Source organism: Nipponia nippon, unplaced genomic scaffold, assembly GCF_047370975.1.
Source record: "Nipponia nippon isolate SJK-2023a ecotype South Korea unplaced genomic scaffold, ASM4737097v1 scaffold_13, whole genome shotgun sequence".
NCBI lineage: Eukaryota > Metazoa > Chordata > Aves > Pelecaniformes > Threskiornithidae > Nipponia > Nipponia nippon.
In genome coordinates, this window is record NW_028262324.1 from 8,649,337 (window position 1) to 8,666,322 (window position 16,986).

Here is a 16,986-nt window from a genome sequence, read left to right on the forward strand (position 1 = left end):
CTTGTTCACGGCTATATCAAAAGATTTGTGTTGCACTCGCTTTGTCTATTCAGAATATGTATTCGTTTGGGTGGAAGGCAGATTAAGACAGACTCGTGTTCCCATTTGTATAATGCTGGGAAACGTATGAGCGTGCAATGGATGTATAGCAATATATTCATGTATTACTCATTATCTTCAAAACAGATTCTGCTTGCTCTTTAAAACTAAAGGAAAACTGTATTTAGTTTGCTGTGTATCTATCTGTGAAGCTCTGTAATCAAGGTATAATTCAGAGTTTGGATCTGGACTTGGAGTGATCTTAAGCAGGGCGATTCCTTCTCTAGCTAAGGTGAGCACAAGCAATGCCTCGAACGTCCCTGACTCTGCCTTGCTGAACAAATACCGCAGAGAGACAAGCTGCTATTAAATGGTTTTACTGATAAATTGGCTGCAAACACAATTTTTCCTTTTTTTTTACCTTCTTTTATAAAGCCACAGACAGGGCAACCTCCTTTTTTGTGGATGCATAGCACAGAACATTAGGGGGCCAAAAGAAGATTTAATGCAGTAAATGCTGTTCCTTCTGATTCAGTTCCAGGATTTGACCACTAACATGGTGCTTTACTTAGCACACTCCAAGCTAACCTGGAGAAAAAGTACCAAAGTCATCACTAATGCCTATTCGGTGGTGGAGCCATGGGTTTAGATCTGCTGAAGTGGGTCAAAATCAGCTTTTTTTCCCTCTCTGTTTCACTGTACTCTCCCACCAGAGGTTGGGAAGATGTTTGCAAGGAGGGGTTATATTGTCTTAGGTGGACTCACTGCTTTCTGATGGTCCTTCTATGTCGGTGCAATAGCTGAACTCTGAATATCTGAAATTATATGCCACTTTTAGGATTTAATCCATGTAATAATGCTGCTGAGGCTCTTTTGGGGTGGAAATGTGTGTTGGGGGGAGCAGGAGGTACTCAGGACTCATCTTGCAAAGTGTTGGGTGAAAATCAGTTGCAAGCAGCAATATTTTTCATAGTTATTTGAAAAGCCTTTTGATAGATTGATTGTTCATAATCAATCTTTTACTGTGAGTAAATTGAAATAAAATCATACTCGGGTTCACATCCTGGGAACAGCACAAAGCATAATAATTTAGCAGATGGCATAATCATTCCAAGTTTCCGAGCTTTTTTCATTTTTGGTCTGTTGAAAATATGAGATTGCATAATGCACTACGGTTTATATAACAGCCTCACATGGCTTTACATTATCATTTCACATCAGTTTTACCTCAGAGTTTCTAACAGGTCAAGTAACCTTCTGATTTCATTTAAAGTTTCCATTATTCTCTCCTGAAAGGGAAAATCTAGCTCTTGTTTGGACAGCTTTGGTAACTCCAAAGGAAAAATTGGGCATTATAGTGAATACAAAAGATTCACTTTCCATGCATTAGGCTTTTCAATTGCTTTCTTAATGCAAAGTTGGACAGGAGAGTATAGGCAAGAAAAAAAGATCATTTTGTGTCCATGGTCAGATGTCAATATTGACAAAAATAAATGGAATGTAACAATAGATCCTTGCAAAGATGAAGGTCATATGACTAAAATGTCTAACTAGACCTTGCACTATAGCTATATCTGATTGCTGTTTGTGATAAATTGTTGGGGTTTTTTTCCCCCTAGTTTAAAACATGCAAAAAGAGACTAGGTTTGGAATTTTAAAACTAGCCCATTTTAGGCAATAATATTGAAGGTGAATCAGAAGTGAAGCACTTACTTAGAGAATTTAAAAAAAAGAAAAACAAAGAAAAAAAACAAAAGAAAGCAAGAAAAAAGCCTAAGGAGGTCAAAAGTGTTGGTCTCACTGAGGTCTGTGCACATCACTCGTACTGCATTTTTCAAAACATCTTTCTTCAAAACTTAGATGATGCAAACTGCTCCCTCTGCCCAGGGCAGTGGGCTGAATTCCAGTTTGTAAATGGGGTTAATTAGTGATAGTCTGTAAACTCATTGTGTCTTAAACTGAGAGTTTTCTTCATTTCAGATTTTCTTGCACAAGTCAATCCTTTTATGATATCAGCCTTTGAGATTTTTCTGGTTTTTTCCTAGTTAACATTATTGTTTTAAATGTAAAAAGCAAAGAAATAATTTAGATGCTGTTCAGCATTGAAGTCTTTTCCCCTAGAGATATTTCCCAATATGCTGCAGCAAAACACCGCCCTGCACAGCACCATCAAGCTGGCTCACATGTGCATCTGTGCAGATAACTTGTGACCACACCGGCAGTGTCACTGAGAGGAGTAACCAAAGACTAAATGTCAAGCAAAACCTGCTTTGGTTCACAGAGGTAATAGAAAACTTCATTTGTATTTGAGACCTTTGGCTTGGAGACTCTTGGGAATTTTGAAGTGCCGTCATTTATACAGTCTTCAAGCACAGTTTTCTCCTTACTGCAGCATCTCACGTCACTGGTGTTCCTACCTCTTTCTGTCTTATTGTATGAAAGTCTATAATACAGCCATTACTGGTTATCTGAATGCCTGGAATATCTCTTTTGAGACTAAAAGATAAACTCTTAGATTCCCATTTTTCCCTGTTCAGAAATATGGACAGATACCCACTTTAAGCCAATTTAAAAAAAAAAAAAAAAACAAAAAAAAACAAACAACAAAAAAACTTTAGTTTTAGTACTTTAATAATTTGTAGCTGATTTATAGACTTGATGAAAGCTATTTTCTGGACATGAAATAATTTTTTTAAACAAATGACTCATTTTTTTTATTACCACTACAATCTGAAAAGTTCCTTGTGTCTTGTCTCGTATGTGGAAAAAAATCAACCATTAACTTAACTCCAGAAGACAAAGCAGTAGACAAAGGCTTCCTAACCAAGGCATTGTCCTTCCAGAATGCTGAACAGCCTCGCCAAGTTTGTTTCAATTACACTGCCATTTCCTAACTGAATCCAAAATATTTCTTCAAAAGGCTCATCTAGTTTAGGGTCATGATCATAGGTGGAAGGTCAGTTAGTCATTTGCTGAGACATTCATTTCTCACTCAAATAATCTTTCATAAATCTTAAAGGAATGCAACACTTTATGCCAGAAGAAGCAGGAGAGGTGGATGGCAGGAGAGGGTAAAAGATATTTGTACAAAATGCATTTCTTCAAATACAACGTACGTATTTGTTTTTCCTCTTTGTACCTGTGAAAAATGAAGTTGTCTCCCCACCTCCAAAGTCAGGGAGCTACATTGCTCCCAAGCACAAGAGCGTTCTATCCAACCTTGGTGCAGGGTCTGCCAGGAGACCTAGGTCAATGTGCCTACATTCACAGGTTGTATGCATATGTGTGCATATAATAATGCTGGTTTTAGCCACTCTTGCTTCCATATGCCAGCACAGCTGTTGTGGGGACATGCAGAAAAAAGACTGGGAAAGATCCTCCTGAAACTTCAACAAAAAAACCCATGTCAAGGTTGTTACATCTTCTGATTAGCTCAGTTCAATACGTGGAGGTTGTGCATAGCCCAGGCCATATGAAGGGACCTCTGGACAAAACCTGAGATTTCCAAATGGCTCTGGCAGACATGGGGTGGCCTTGGCAGACGTGGCACTGTGTGCCTACTTAACTGGTGTCCTTAGTGGCCACGTTCATCTGGCTACAAGGGGATGCTCTGAACTGCCATTTCTCCACCAGCAACTGGACCTCAGATGCTGCTTTAGCAGGGCTGCCAATACCTCTACTGGGGAGAAGAGGCTGCCTGGTCTCCTCCTTGATGGGGAACTTTCACGTACTGCCAATTTTAGTGCAATGCCAACAGGCTTTTGTAGAGATTAGATTCATTTCTCTGATTCTGAATATGAATAGTAACACTATGGGAAATTCTTATTCTAAATGCGATCAGTCTGGCTCCTAGACTGCAGTAAGTGAGCCTGGGGCTTATCTGATCTTCGTGTAAATAAAATGTGCCTGTCCCAGAAAGCCAAGAGTACTGCCACTGAATGGCAAAAGAAAAGTACGTTAAATAGATGGCAAAATAAACTATTTATCAGATGCAAAGAGCAGGGGAAGAATTCCCAGTGTACTGTCAGTTGTGCTGGAAAATGTACAGAAATTGTCTCAGTGTTTTAGTTTTCTCATGTAGCTAGGTTTAATTACACTTGTTCCACAAGAGTGGTTTTTCTCACAAACAATTGTTTGTGAAGTTTGTTAGATGAAAGCTGCTAGAAAAGATGTCAAGTATTAGTACCAATGTATCAGTATTGGTTTTGTTTCTAAAAAAAATACTGACTTCATAAATCTATACTATAGATTTATCCAGTGAAAGCAGAATTTTTAGTGCCTCTAATAAAAAAATATATGGGCTGATTCTCCCCTCATGATTATTGGTAGAGCACAACAAAAGAGTTCTCCGCAGCGTTTCTGAACATGGGTTTGATGATGAGGTGTGAAATGTGTCAGTGATTTGTTTTGTGTTTGTTCCTTTCATTTCTAGATCACTCATGACAAACAGCAATGTATCAGCAGGACGAGACAATTTACCACTGCATGAGCTAAAAGGTGAAAAAAGTTCCATACATTTTATATCCCTTTTGTAGTCACTATACTGCACTAAAGATGACCGTGGGTCACAGTGCTTGTACTCAGCATAGTTAATGTGTTAATAACTTCTTTGGATGATCTCACCCTATTTATTTTAGGGTCCTCAGATAAGGATGACTGTTGCCTGGGCTTTCTTCCATAACACCCCCTTTCCTCATGTGATTCAGATAATTACTTTCTTATTAACAAACAAACAAACAAACAAAAAAAGAACACCAAAAAAACCCCTTATCTGAAGCTTTTCCCCCTTCTCAACTGAATGGATTTTTCCTTTGTTTGTACATGACAATTTGGGGGGGAGAATTTTGTGCTTAAACTACTCATGTGACTGAGTCACATGCATATCAGCTACAAAAGGAGCTTTGGCATGTTATGCATAAATCTCCATTAAGAGAGAAAATAGGAAAGTTTTACGTGACTGGTATCTCATTCACAATAATTAACTCATTCACCATCTCAAACTACTGTACGATCAAGGTCAAAATAACCAGGCAAAAGAAACATTTTGGTCACGTTGTGGTACCTGCAGGAATAGCTGGTGCTAGTATTCTCAGGCTGTAGTTCTCATGGTATAAAGTCTTTATAAATTTAAAGCCTTTTGTCCTGATTTATGCAGGAAAGGAGGCCTGTGTGATAATGTGGTGTCTGTCTTTCTGTAAACATTTCTCCTCAAGTAACTCCAGAATTTGTTGCCTGGTCTGGACTAAATTTGGTGGGGAGGCAGAAGTCTCAAAGATCATGATGCATGTCATGAAAATAGCTGAATATCAGAGAAGGACATCTGTATTTCCAGACTGCAGGAAGGCCTGTAATGTGTTCAGTCCTTAGTGGATTGTAGAGTATCCAGCTGCATAATATGCAGGAAACCTTCATTCATTTCATTGCTCATGCAACAGAAGATACTAGAAAGATAAAAAGTTGAGTGAAATGCTGTGGATACATGTCCCTTTCCAGTTTTGGGCTTGCTAATGAGGCTGCAGCTCACGGCAGCTTGTCTTGGAGGTCCTCTGATGGAGCTCACTGCTAATCCATCCTGCCCCCGTGAGATGGCTCGGTGTGAATTGTAATAGCTCCCCAGTAAACCTGCTTCATCCTGCGCCCACCTAGCTGCGAGTGCTGATACAACATGGCTATTCTTCTTCCTAAGAGGAGGAAAAATTCTTCATACAGAAGCTCATAGAGGGCCTGTGCAAATCACCCCCGCAATGAGCGTGTGACCAAGAGCAGCATGAGTGCTTGGTGCCTGGAGAGCGGGCACGAACACGCAGGCACGGCCCCAGCAGCAGCACCCTGGCCTTTTTTAACTCTCTGGAATATGCAGGGCCGGTTGGATGTTAACCTGTTAGCTGATGGGATCCAGCCCTTAGGGAACCTCTAGTTAGGTGTTGGCTCACCTCCTCTAATCCCAGCGCAGCAAGGCCCTCGCGCTGTGTCTTCCTTGACAACATTTTATTTTCCGCGAGGGATAGCGGGCAGCAGGAGCTGAGCTGCTGTAAAACCCCAGAGGAGACAGCGCTGCTTTAGCACGTGGTGAGTAGGTGAGGTCAGCAGCGGCGGCGAGTGGCGATGACCTCACCTCCTCGCCGTAAACACCAAAGCACCTTGTGTCTGCTTAGTTATCTCACTGTAAAATCCCCACCGCAGGCTCATCAGCTGGTTGTAAAAAGACACCTTTGTGTCAGTGAAGACAAAGCCTTAAAGGTCCTGGTTCAGAAAAGATTTGAAACATGCAAAGGTCCAGAGATGTGGAAGTCCCTTGATGTCAGAGATTGTGTTCTTCCCAAATTAGACCGTAATCATGTTTCCAATGTAAATTATTAATTTAAAAGTTGCTTTCCCTAAACATTCTCTTTCATCTCAACAGCTGCTCTTTCTGCAAGATTTCCCCCAGCAAGCAAATCTCTTACAGGGGGCAAAAACACAAGGACATGGGGACAACCAAGTAAAATTACTATGATTTTTCTTTTTCTTGATTTGAAACAAACCAATATTGAAGTTTGTTCCCAGCCCTCCATCTGCCAAAGACACACAAACCCCTTCATTTCCCACCACATAAAACCAAAAAGAAGCAAGTTGCTGAAACAGCCTAGCAATCTTTATTTCATCGGCTCGCATTTTATGTTAATTTTGAGTTAAAACTCTGCTGAAGGCAGTTCCACTCTCTGAGAGAGCGTATCCACTTCCCTCACAGTGTACAGGGAACTTCTTTTTTAGAAACCCAGTGTAATTCTGCTGTAGGACATTGACTACTAGATGCCTGCTTTAATATTATGGAACCTCTCGGAAATGTTCTGTGCTCAGTCAGGGCTGAAGAAGCGCTCGGGTGTCTTAGACTTACTGGTTTGTTCCCTCTGTTTCAGCCAAGCATTTACATCAGTGTGCGCTCACATCTTGAGGTGCGGGGAGGGGGCAAGAGAGGCCTGAGAGATGTTACTTTTCCAGATGAAGAGAGAAGAAGGAGGGTCTCAGCCAGGTACCCTGATTTGCTTTCCCTTCCCTTCGCGGCAGAGACGCTGGAGCTAAGCGGTTGTTGTCATTAAGCTGTAAAAGCAGGAGTCCGCATGAGAAGGAAATGGGCACATAAAGCCATCCCCTACAAAAGGCAACATCCCTGAGATTATTCTGCTTTTAAGAGGCTTTTTAATTTGTCGATCAGTGAAAGGAAATGCAGCCTTTGTGCACAGGTTCTGACAAACCTTTTTATGACAAGCAGCACTGAACGTGTGGCAGGGGCAGGTTCTCTACAGGTGTGAAAAGGCTCTGCGGCCAACTGAGCCGCACTGAGCTGTGTCAGCTGAGGGTATGATCTCTGCCCATGAGACGAGCAAAGCGTAACTTGGCCTCCAAATAGCTTTGACAACACAGGTTTTTTTTCAGTATCAGCCTATCTGAGAGATAGGCTTCTCTTTTCATGACATGTTAATAATGTCGGAGCAAGGTGGAATCAGGAGATGAAGGTGAAAAATAACGAGTAGGTGTTATCCCAAGAAGCCTGTGTCAGTGTCTGCACAATTTCCACTTGTGATGAGTTTGCTCCAACACTTACAGCTGTAATTCATTGACAGTGGTACGACCCGGGCTGGCTGTGCGTCATCCCCAGTGGGAACTGTAGGAGACAGCACACCCTTTGGGAATTGTAATGTTCCCTAAAAACTTGGGGGACCATGTCCACCCCCCTAGTCTTTGAAAGTGGAGCTAAAACATGCTCCTCTGAGGGGGAGAGGGAATCCAATGGGCCAGTACAGGCTATGCATACCCACCTTGGCATTCCCACGCATTGCCAAGCACCAGCGAGCCTTGAATTTACAAGGTCGGTCTGAGTTGCAAATTGATCTAGACCTGCTTATGCACCTTTTGAATCTCCTGACTTCACAGTTTTGGTCCTTTACGCTTCATTGCGTGGAGTCCTTTCTTTTTGGAACAGTATGAAACTCCTGCTTGCATTTAGTACATCAGCAAGAAACAGCTTGACTTCGTGTTCTGGGCAGTTTATAAAGGAAGTCTCACTGAAATTGTTGTTTATAGTCATAACCGAAAGGCACTTCCTTTCATGCTGTATTTTAAATGCAGCTCTTATGCTTGCTAATCGTAAAATACAAACTAGTCCCTGCAGTTGAAAAAGCTAGTAAAGCACATAAGCGATCCTAGGATTTTCTTGTTTCCATTAAAAATGCCCAATGTCCCGTATTTGCACGGTTGCTAAGATGATTTAGGTCTGGCCTGCTAAGCTCTTTTCAGTGTACTGTAGGTCTAATTGTACATTTTTTTCCAAAGAGGAACACCAGCTTTTTCCCTTTCTATGGCACAGAAACGCTCCTGCTGTGAACCTGCAGCCGGGCTCAGCGTCCCAGCGGGGCACGGGGGGGCACTTCCAGCCCCACTTCCTTCGCCAGGCGGGGAGCGGGGGTCCCCAGGGCTTCCCCGGCTCACCTCGGGGCACTGCCTCTTTGGCGTTTGCCAGCTTGCAGCCACACCTGCTCAAGGCCACTAAACTCTTTTATGAGAAAAACGCCTTAATACCTTCCAGTAAAAATCATTGCCGAGGTTCCCACCCCCTGCGCCTCCCTTTCCGTTCCCTTCTGCCTCTCCGCTCCAAACCCAATTCCCTGCTAGCGTGAACAATCCCATCTCTGGTTTTTATACATTTGGTATAAACATTTCCTGAAGCCCATAAACACCTTTGTCATTTATCAGTGCAGTGAAAGATGTTTATTGCCTAAATACAAAAACTATGATGGGATCAGAGCTTTGGGAGACTCGCTGCCTGATCCTGTGTCGTGATGTTCCCCAAAGGAGGGCAAAATTTGGGGCCAGGTTTTCATTTTGAATACAGAGGCCCCTGCTTTTTAATTACTCATAGTGATGATTGCAACTTCCAGCATTAAACGGTGAGCACTGTCTGACCAAAGCTCATTTTACAGCAGTTCTGGTATGTACCAAATTGAAGGAGGTAAAAGAAAAGGGTCGGGGCGGTGGGGGAGGAAGAGGAGATCTATAACTGGCATGTTAATAAAACTCCAGTTTGTCACTTCAGCAGCACACCCTGAGTGTAATAACTAAGCTTCCTTTCTATACCCCCTATGAGTTCCTTTGTATTGACAGATGCCATTTGTTCATTTACGACGTGATAATAAAAACCTTCAGTTTTACTGAATGTTGTTCTTTTCCTCCCCTGACACTGGGGCACCAAATGGTTTGTACTGCACTCAGCAGGCACTTTTCATTAAAGATCATGGCATGAAAATGAACTGTATTTGAAGACCATTTAGTAGCAAAAGTTCTGGTATTGAATGGCTGCGTATAAACCTTCCCTAGCTAGGAAGCGGCTTCCCGGGTGCCTCCGCACACCCTAGCACACATTTACACATCCCTGCTGAAATAAGGGGTGGCTTTCGGTTCAGGCAGCGGTGCTGCAGTTGAGCGTCCAAGTGCTCAGATTCCTGTAGCAATGATTGTATGGTGGTACCAGTTTTCTGGGATTTTTTGTTTTGTTTTTTTTTTTTAAATCTCTATCTGATTTCAAGTAGCTCAAAAATTTTTATTTTGCCCTATTTATACTGCTTTGAACTTGTGATTTCAAATGTTTCCAGAAGTTTTTACATACACACACGAATTAAGCTAAAACTGTAAATTCGGATGGCTGGAAACTAGCATTTGAATTGCTAATTAAGCCTTTATTCAGAAATAGTTGTAACCATCAGCTCAAACTATATTTTTCAGTACTAGTCAAAATTCAGGCTTACAGCACCTAAAACGTGGCTTGATTTTCAAAAACGCCAAATGCTAAGAATACCCATTGACCTCATAAAAATATAAATTCATAGCATTGGGTTAGACCCACCTTTGAAAATTATGCCCCTAAGTTTGCAATGCTTTGTCCAAAATGTAACACTATAGAACGAACAAACTATGCAAGAGATAAGGAAAGGAACAAACAGCATTTGTTCAACACATTTTATTTATTTATTTTTATCCTGAGGGATAAATAGTATTTATCTCTCTCACTCTGTAGAGGAGTCAGTTGTAAGTTTAGTATTTAGCTGTATGTTTTGTTGTGAGTAGTAAATTTAAGTTTACGATAACTAGTAATATATAGCAATAATCTGTATTAATTATTCATAATTAAGCCCAAAAAGTAATTATTAAAGCAAAAGTGATTTGGTCAAACTGGAACACAGCCACGTACTGTACTGTCTAAGTACTAACAGAGTACACTCTGCGTTCTTCCCAAAGCAAAGCTCTAGCAACACATCACAAGCTTCTGCAATGTTGCAATAAGACAATGTTAGGCTCTTTTTTAGTATTATTATTATTTTAACCCCTCATATTTCATTGTATTTGGCAAAATATCTGTAAAAGAATTGTTTGCTAACCACAAAAAAAAAGTTAATAATAACCGTTATCATCCTTCCCTGATCATCCAGGAGAGACTTTTATCACTAACATTATCACTTGTTGCCAAACAAGTACAGAGATGTTAGCCCGGAGGATGAAATAGTTTAATCATGGGGAAACAATTTGCAGTGCACAGATCTCAGCTGGTTCCCCTTTCATCTGCTCTCAGTTACTAAGCGACTTCTGAAAATCTGTTTTGTAGCTGTAATAAAATTCATTCTATGGTCTCGCACACACACACCAAATGGTTTGCCTAATTCAGAAGTGTTACAATCATCTGGAACAAAGAGAGAATTCATAAGTTTTGAGGGGAGTATTTTGGTTTTTTAAATCACGTAAACATAATATTTGTCTTCTAAAAAGAAAAAAAAAGGGCTTCTTGCTTCTGATTCCTTCTGGAAAAAAAAAAAATGTGGTCAAGTTAGACAAATTGTTGCAAAGATAAATCAACTTCAAATTTAAAGTGGCATTAAAATCTCAATATTCAAAACTCATAAACTGTCATAGTAACACAACATTTTTAAGTCTGTATCCACACATACCTCCTGGAGTGTATTCTCCATATTAAATAAAAACAATTTTTAATCTCCAGAAATTTTGAATAGTCATGTTCCTAGAACTCCAGGAAGAGAAGGAATTTCTGGTACTAGCACAGGTAAAAGCCTCTGTGAAATCTCTTCCCAATTTGAAGTCTGTGGGATTCTTCACAACTATTTTGAGTCTCTATTTTTGTCCTTGTGCTCTTGGAGCAAATCTAGTGCCAAGACATCTTCTGGCTCAAAGGGACAATATATTCTATTATAACATTTGGACTTCAGATCACAGTTCTTTGTTTGAAGCACATAAGTAATTTCCTTGCTTAAGCACCTTGCTGGATTAGTAACACCCCAAGAACATCACGCTGACTTCAAATGACCAGAAACTGCTTCTGTTGCATTGGAAGTGAAGCTTCCCTTGGACTTCATGTGTTTGCAGCCCTGAAGTTAGTTAGCATAGTTATATCCATTCAGTGTGCGGTATTGAACTCTATTTCTCTGTCTTCTCATGTGATATTGAGAGATAAATGCTACAAAATTATTTTTATGCATTTTTTCTTCTATGTTCTGTATCATTCAGATCCCAACTTGTAGCTCGACAGCTTGTGCATGAACTTCAGACTTGGTACATGGCTTGCAACCCATGGAGTTTTGCTAAGTATGTGGGAAGTGTAGATAAAAGTGCAGATAAAATGAGGAAATGGAAATGGAGGACGTGCTCATGGATTGTGTATCAGCAGGTAGATTTGGGTTTGGTTTCATTGTTTCTTAATGATCTTCACTGAAAGCCACCAGCCCTGATTACCTGCATTGAAACAGCTGAATGGTGGGCTCTGATACCCTTAATCACATTGAGTACAACTTCGTGTCAGAAGCAACCGTGCTGAATTAAAAACCTTTTTTCTTTGTTTATTTGCAGAGAGAGTAAATTGGGATTATTTATCTTTTCATTTTTTAGGAAGGCTTATGAAACCCGTGTTTGGTTGGTTACAATCAGCTTCCAAACTTGATTCAGGAGATGACAGATGTAGAGTCCAGATTTACCTCTAGATTTACAAAAGCCGTTTGGTCATATAACCCATATTACATGTGTTCTCACTCTCTGTATAGTTATGGTTTTGACTATTAGAAGATGACAGGTATATTTATTCAATAGCCCCTTTTTCGTAGTATGCCCACAAACAAACAATTACTTATTGGCATGTTTTTGCTAGAATACAAATCATTTCAACTTAGCTGGAAGTGTCTACCAACTTCTAATTTGCTGCCTAAGTATGCCTGTTTCTTAGACTTTTATTAGACTAGCAATATATAAAAATGTCTTTTGTCATACATCTTAAGACAGTGCTCTGTAACGCTTTTTAAACCCCTGTACATCCGAATATAAGAAATGGAAATAAATGTCTAATGTTTTTCATATTATCTTATCTCTTCCTCTTGCACAAAAATTTCTTTTGCTGAGCCTGAGCAGCGACAGATAACATCTCTCTCTAAGCACAAAGCACTGGGGTTAATTCAAAGTGTTCCTCACTCTTCTCAGGCTCAACTGCTCGTCAGAGTAAGGTAGGCCGTTATTGTGGTCATGCAATAACCAAAAAGAGAAAGTGCTTGGTTCACCCTGAAAAAGGAACTAGTAGAAACCTATCTACAACAAATCACAGATACAACAGTGCAGGTAGGGCCGATGTATAAAGGAAAGCAAAGGGAACCTTCTAATTCTTGCGAGCAAAAGCAAGGAAGTTCAGTTAGCTCAGGATGTCTCTCCATCATTAGCATGTCAGATTGTGTCCATGAGTTACATCTGTCCCTGAGAAAGATTTATTGTTTACTGCTTTACAAAGGAGATGTGTCAGATTCAAATGCTCAACTTCCAGCCAGCGAGCAATGGTGTAGAAGTTAGTCCCGACGTGTGGGGTGAGTTAAGCAAGGGCAGAAGGTAAGAGGTGAGACTGGTGATGGTCAATGGCTGGTTGGTTCCTAAGAGCATTGTTTTCTATCAGTTACCACAGTATGGCTGCCTTTACCCCATGCCTCTTGTCTCTTTATTCACTCTACTTACACTTTTGAAATCCTGCTCTGTGAACCTCCCAGTGTGATGATTTGGACAGTTTACAGTGTGACACAGGGCAGCTCCAGTCCATGATTCACTCTTGCAGCTGTGTTAAACACAGACAGCCAAGTACTGACAGCTGAACAAGAAGGTAGAGCCTAGCTACCGGTCTACATGAGCTGCCGTTAAAGTCCATGATTTGTTCACCATGGCATGGGAGTGAGTCTGCACGGTTCTGTACGGGGCACAAATGGGGTGCATAAGACAAGATGGGAGCCTCTTATAGACTTCTGGCAACAATATGTCCATCAGATATAACATCTCCATGTAGTTTACACAGCTCACTGGACACCATCATTAACGAAAATCTCACAAATCCTAATTTAGACAGGAAGAGCTGTGCAGAGGGTAGTGTGTTGGCTGAGGACCCTGACAGCACATGTTCGGGTCCTCCTTCGACTGCAAACTTCCTTGGCAACCTTGAGCAACTTAGCTGCTCTCTCTTTGCCTCGGTTTCACCCTTTATACAGGGAAATGCACAGATTAAAATGTTTCCCAATGTCAGCATGATGTTGTGACATATCATATTCAGATACTCTGTAATGGGGACCATATAAATTCCATAGCTACTTTATCTGATCCAGCAGTCATGAGTCTGCCTGTCTGAAAGTTGCTGCTATTGATAAGAAAACATTCCTGCTCTTGAAATTCCTTTTTGAGAAAGGACTAAGGAAGGTCTCAGTCATGTTCTGGTGAGCAGGTGCCTGGGCTGTAGCAGAGTATTGGTCACACACTGTGTCCTGTCCCAGTGCTGGCACTCTGTTGGGTGAGGGTCTCTGTAAATGTGCATGGTGGATGCTGGAGAAGGGGGCAGTTGTTTGGCAGGGACCTTCTGCCACCTTTCTGCAATGTTAAGGTGGCCCTGGAGCCCAAACCGTTGTGTCATCTCTTTTCAACAAAATATGCAGGAATTGTAAGTTACTGTTCTCATGGTTTTGGTTTGTTGTATTTTTTTTAAACAGCAAAACAATGGAAATTTAATTATTATCATCCCATTTGAAAATTAACCTTTTTATGTACTTAAATATGCATAAAAGGTCTTGATTTTACCCACTTGTGAATGAAGCCAGTTTGATTAAATTTTATCTATCTGTAGCAGTTTTGCGCCAAGTTTTAGCCTGTTGCAAGACCCTCTGAATATCTTTGTTCATTACGGGGTGACAGCTGACTCTTAACTCTCATATGGTGCTGTATTATTTATCTTCTCGTGTCAAACTTGCTAAAAGAACTCCAGAACACACACATATATTACTCCATGTGCAAACAAAAAGAGGTTTCCAGGTTACAAATACCAATGGCAACACTGGAAGCGTCTCAGCTAGGCAGACATCATGACAGTGTCCATGCAAATCCTTGGAGAAATGCCATTAGAGCTACTTCTGTGAGCTCAAAGACTCAGCAGCTCTAATGCTGTCTGTACACGTGAGCTTCTGATCCCATGGCAGCAAAGTCAGAGAGACTTGTAATTTTTGTGTGTTTGTTACCAAATTCTCACCCTTCCTCTCTACCTTTTCATTTCATTTCATCGTCATACAGTCAGTCCTACAGGGTTAATTTAAATAACATATTTATTACTTCAGCAGTTCACAAGAAACCTGACTTGTCTAGTTCTGTTTATAGAGCATGTAATCATTAGAATAAAATAACAACAAAGATCAAAACAGTTAAATCACCATCTGTATATAAAACTGACCTCAAGTCTTTCCTGTAACAGAAATACCGCTGTGAACACTTCTGAAGCTTTTGGGACCTAAACTACAGTATTTTCAATTTTTAACAATTTACATCATTATCTTTTGTTATGGTGGGTTTTGCTGTGTACATTTATTTATATTTTGTTGCTATGGTAGTTGCTTCTGGTTTTGAAAGGTAGGGATGTATTATCAGTCAACTGAAATCAGATTAATTGAGCTCCTTCTGATATAAAGATCTCAAATCAATGCAGTGTTCACCTTGTAAAATGCACATTTTTGTTGGGTTGGTTTTTTTTTTTCATGCCTCCTCAGATCAGATGCATTAAAATCCACGTGGAGCTAACTTTTCTTTCTCTTCTCACCCCCACACTTCCCCATATGTGGTTCTGATTTTCCCCTCAGGGTACCTATGGGAGGTCTGGAAAACTCTTGGGAGCTTTCAAAGAATGTTAATATGTATAACACTGCATTTTTAGTTTTAAATAAAACATGTAAAGATTTTTCTTTTTGAGGATAAACAAGTAAAGCTGCTAGTTAAGAACTATTTGTAAGAAAAAGTTCCCTCTTACCATAAAAAAGCTTAATAACATTTAATTGTATTTCATAGCATTTGGCACCCATGGTATTAAGCATTTACAGTTCCTTGTAAAATGTCTGGGCAACATTGACTTTTAATTCTCCTGAGTTGTTTCCCCCCCCCCCCCCCCCCCCCGACAAAAATTTTCTACCTAATGGTCCAGTACAGCGTTTGCTATTCAATCCTTAAGCATTTTGTTTGCCTAAGAGCAGAATGTGGTCCCTGGTATCTATGCTGATCTTTACAAACCTCATCTCTCTGCTGTGATACTTACTGTGAGTACTGTGATTGCAATCACAACTGGGAGCAGAGCTTTCTGCTATAAGTAATTCTACAGATAACAAGAATAAGCATTTATAAAAAACTCTCCAGCTCAAGCACACATACCAGCACAAAGACACAAGCACCTTTGGATAGATGGCAATTTTCTGGCGGCGATCAACATGCATTAAGTTATTGGTTATAGCTGCGCTCCCTCATTTTACCCTCACTCGAAAAGTTAGCTAGCCAGTGCTTCAGATAAAGACTGTGAAATTTGATCACTGGAACTAAAATGGATGGCTTAGCTGCCTAATCTCCTCCATCCCGTTATCATCAGCTCCCAATCCCCTCCCCACACCATCTTGAAAATTGGGAAATAGCCCCAGACTTATGGGAATATTCTGCTGAGTTAAAGTAAACAATTCTCCGAGACTGTGTGGCCTCAAGCACCAGCCACAGGTGGACCTGGTGATGAGACCCAAAGAGGGAAAATTAACTTTTGGAGAGATTATAGCACGTTTGTCTGTCAGATCGGTTTGTTAAAGTTGATAACTGATTGTGTTGATAGTAATACTATCTGAAAATATCTGATAATATATTACTAACTTGTATAATCTGTCTTTATTCCAGCAAATTACCTCTGAAGACTAAATCCTCACAGACAAGCTATGCCGTTTACAGTAAGAAGCTTAGCACATGCCAGGAGAATTAGATCTCTCTCATCAACACAGTGCAGCATATAGACAGGGTAAGAAGACTGTTTAAAGCACCCCTTTGAATGAACTCCTGCAATGGAGACCAGGTTTGGTTTGTTTGGTTTGGTTTTTCCCCAAAAGAGACAATTTCTACATAAGTGTAAATCAAATTCATTTTCCTGCACCATGTTGCAGGATCGGTTATTGCTCCCTTCCCTGTTGGACACACAGAGAAGCCAGAAGTGAGGTGAAGAAGCAATCCCAGACATGTTTCTTTTGTGCTGGGTTTCTGAACTTTACTGGAAGGGATCGTGTGCTGGCTCCCGTAACCTGGTACACTCGTGCTTCTTCCAAAGCAAACTCTTCCCAGCTTTGCTAAATGCACACAGGCTTCCTATCTTGTCAGTGCATATGTTTTGTTAATGGAAGTTCCTTTACCAAAATCACTGAGCGAGAATGAAAAATAAGATTACTACTGACATCACATGTCCCTTTTACATCCATAGACCTTACTGAGCTTTACAGAGGGGGAAAACAGTTATCTTGATAGTACAACATTTTCTTGATATCAATTGTAAAGTACAACTAAAATCCTAGTTTAATATGAGGTGTTTGTTCCATACTGCAGGAGCACATAGGC

The 16,986-nt window shown here is 40.5% G+C and overlaps 1 long non-coding RNA gene across 1 annotated transcript in view; it reads left to right on the forward strand.

Annotated features, from left to right (window-relative positions):
• Positions 1-16,388, forward strand: part of LOC148056526 (uncharacterized) — a 56,881-nt gene extending 40,493 nt beyond the window's left edge. The window contains exons 2-3 of the long non-coding RNA XR_015702852.1: positions 4,472-4,536; positions 16,282-16,388. This is a non-coding gene — a long non-coding RNA (uncharacterized LOC148056526). The remainder of the gene's footprint in view (positions 1-4,471; positions 4,537-16,281) is intronic.
• Positions 16,389-16,986: the final 598 nt, after the last annotated feature.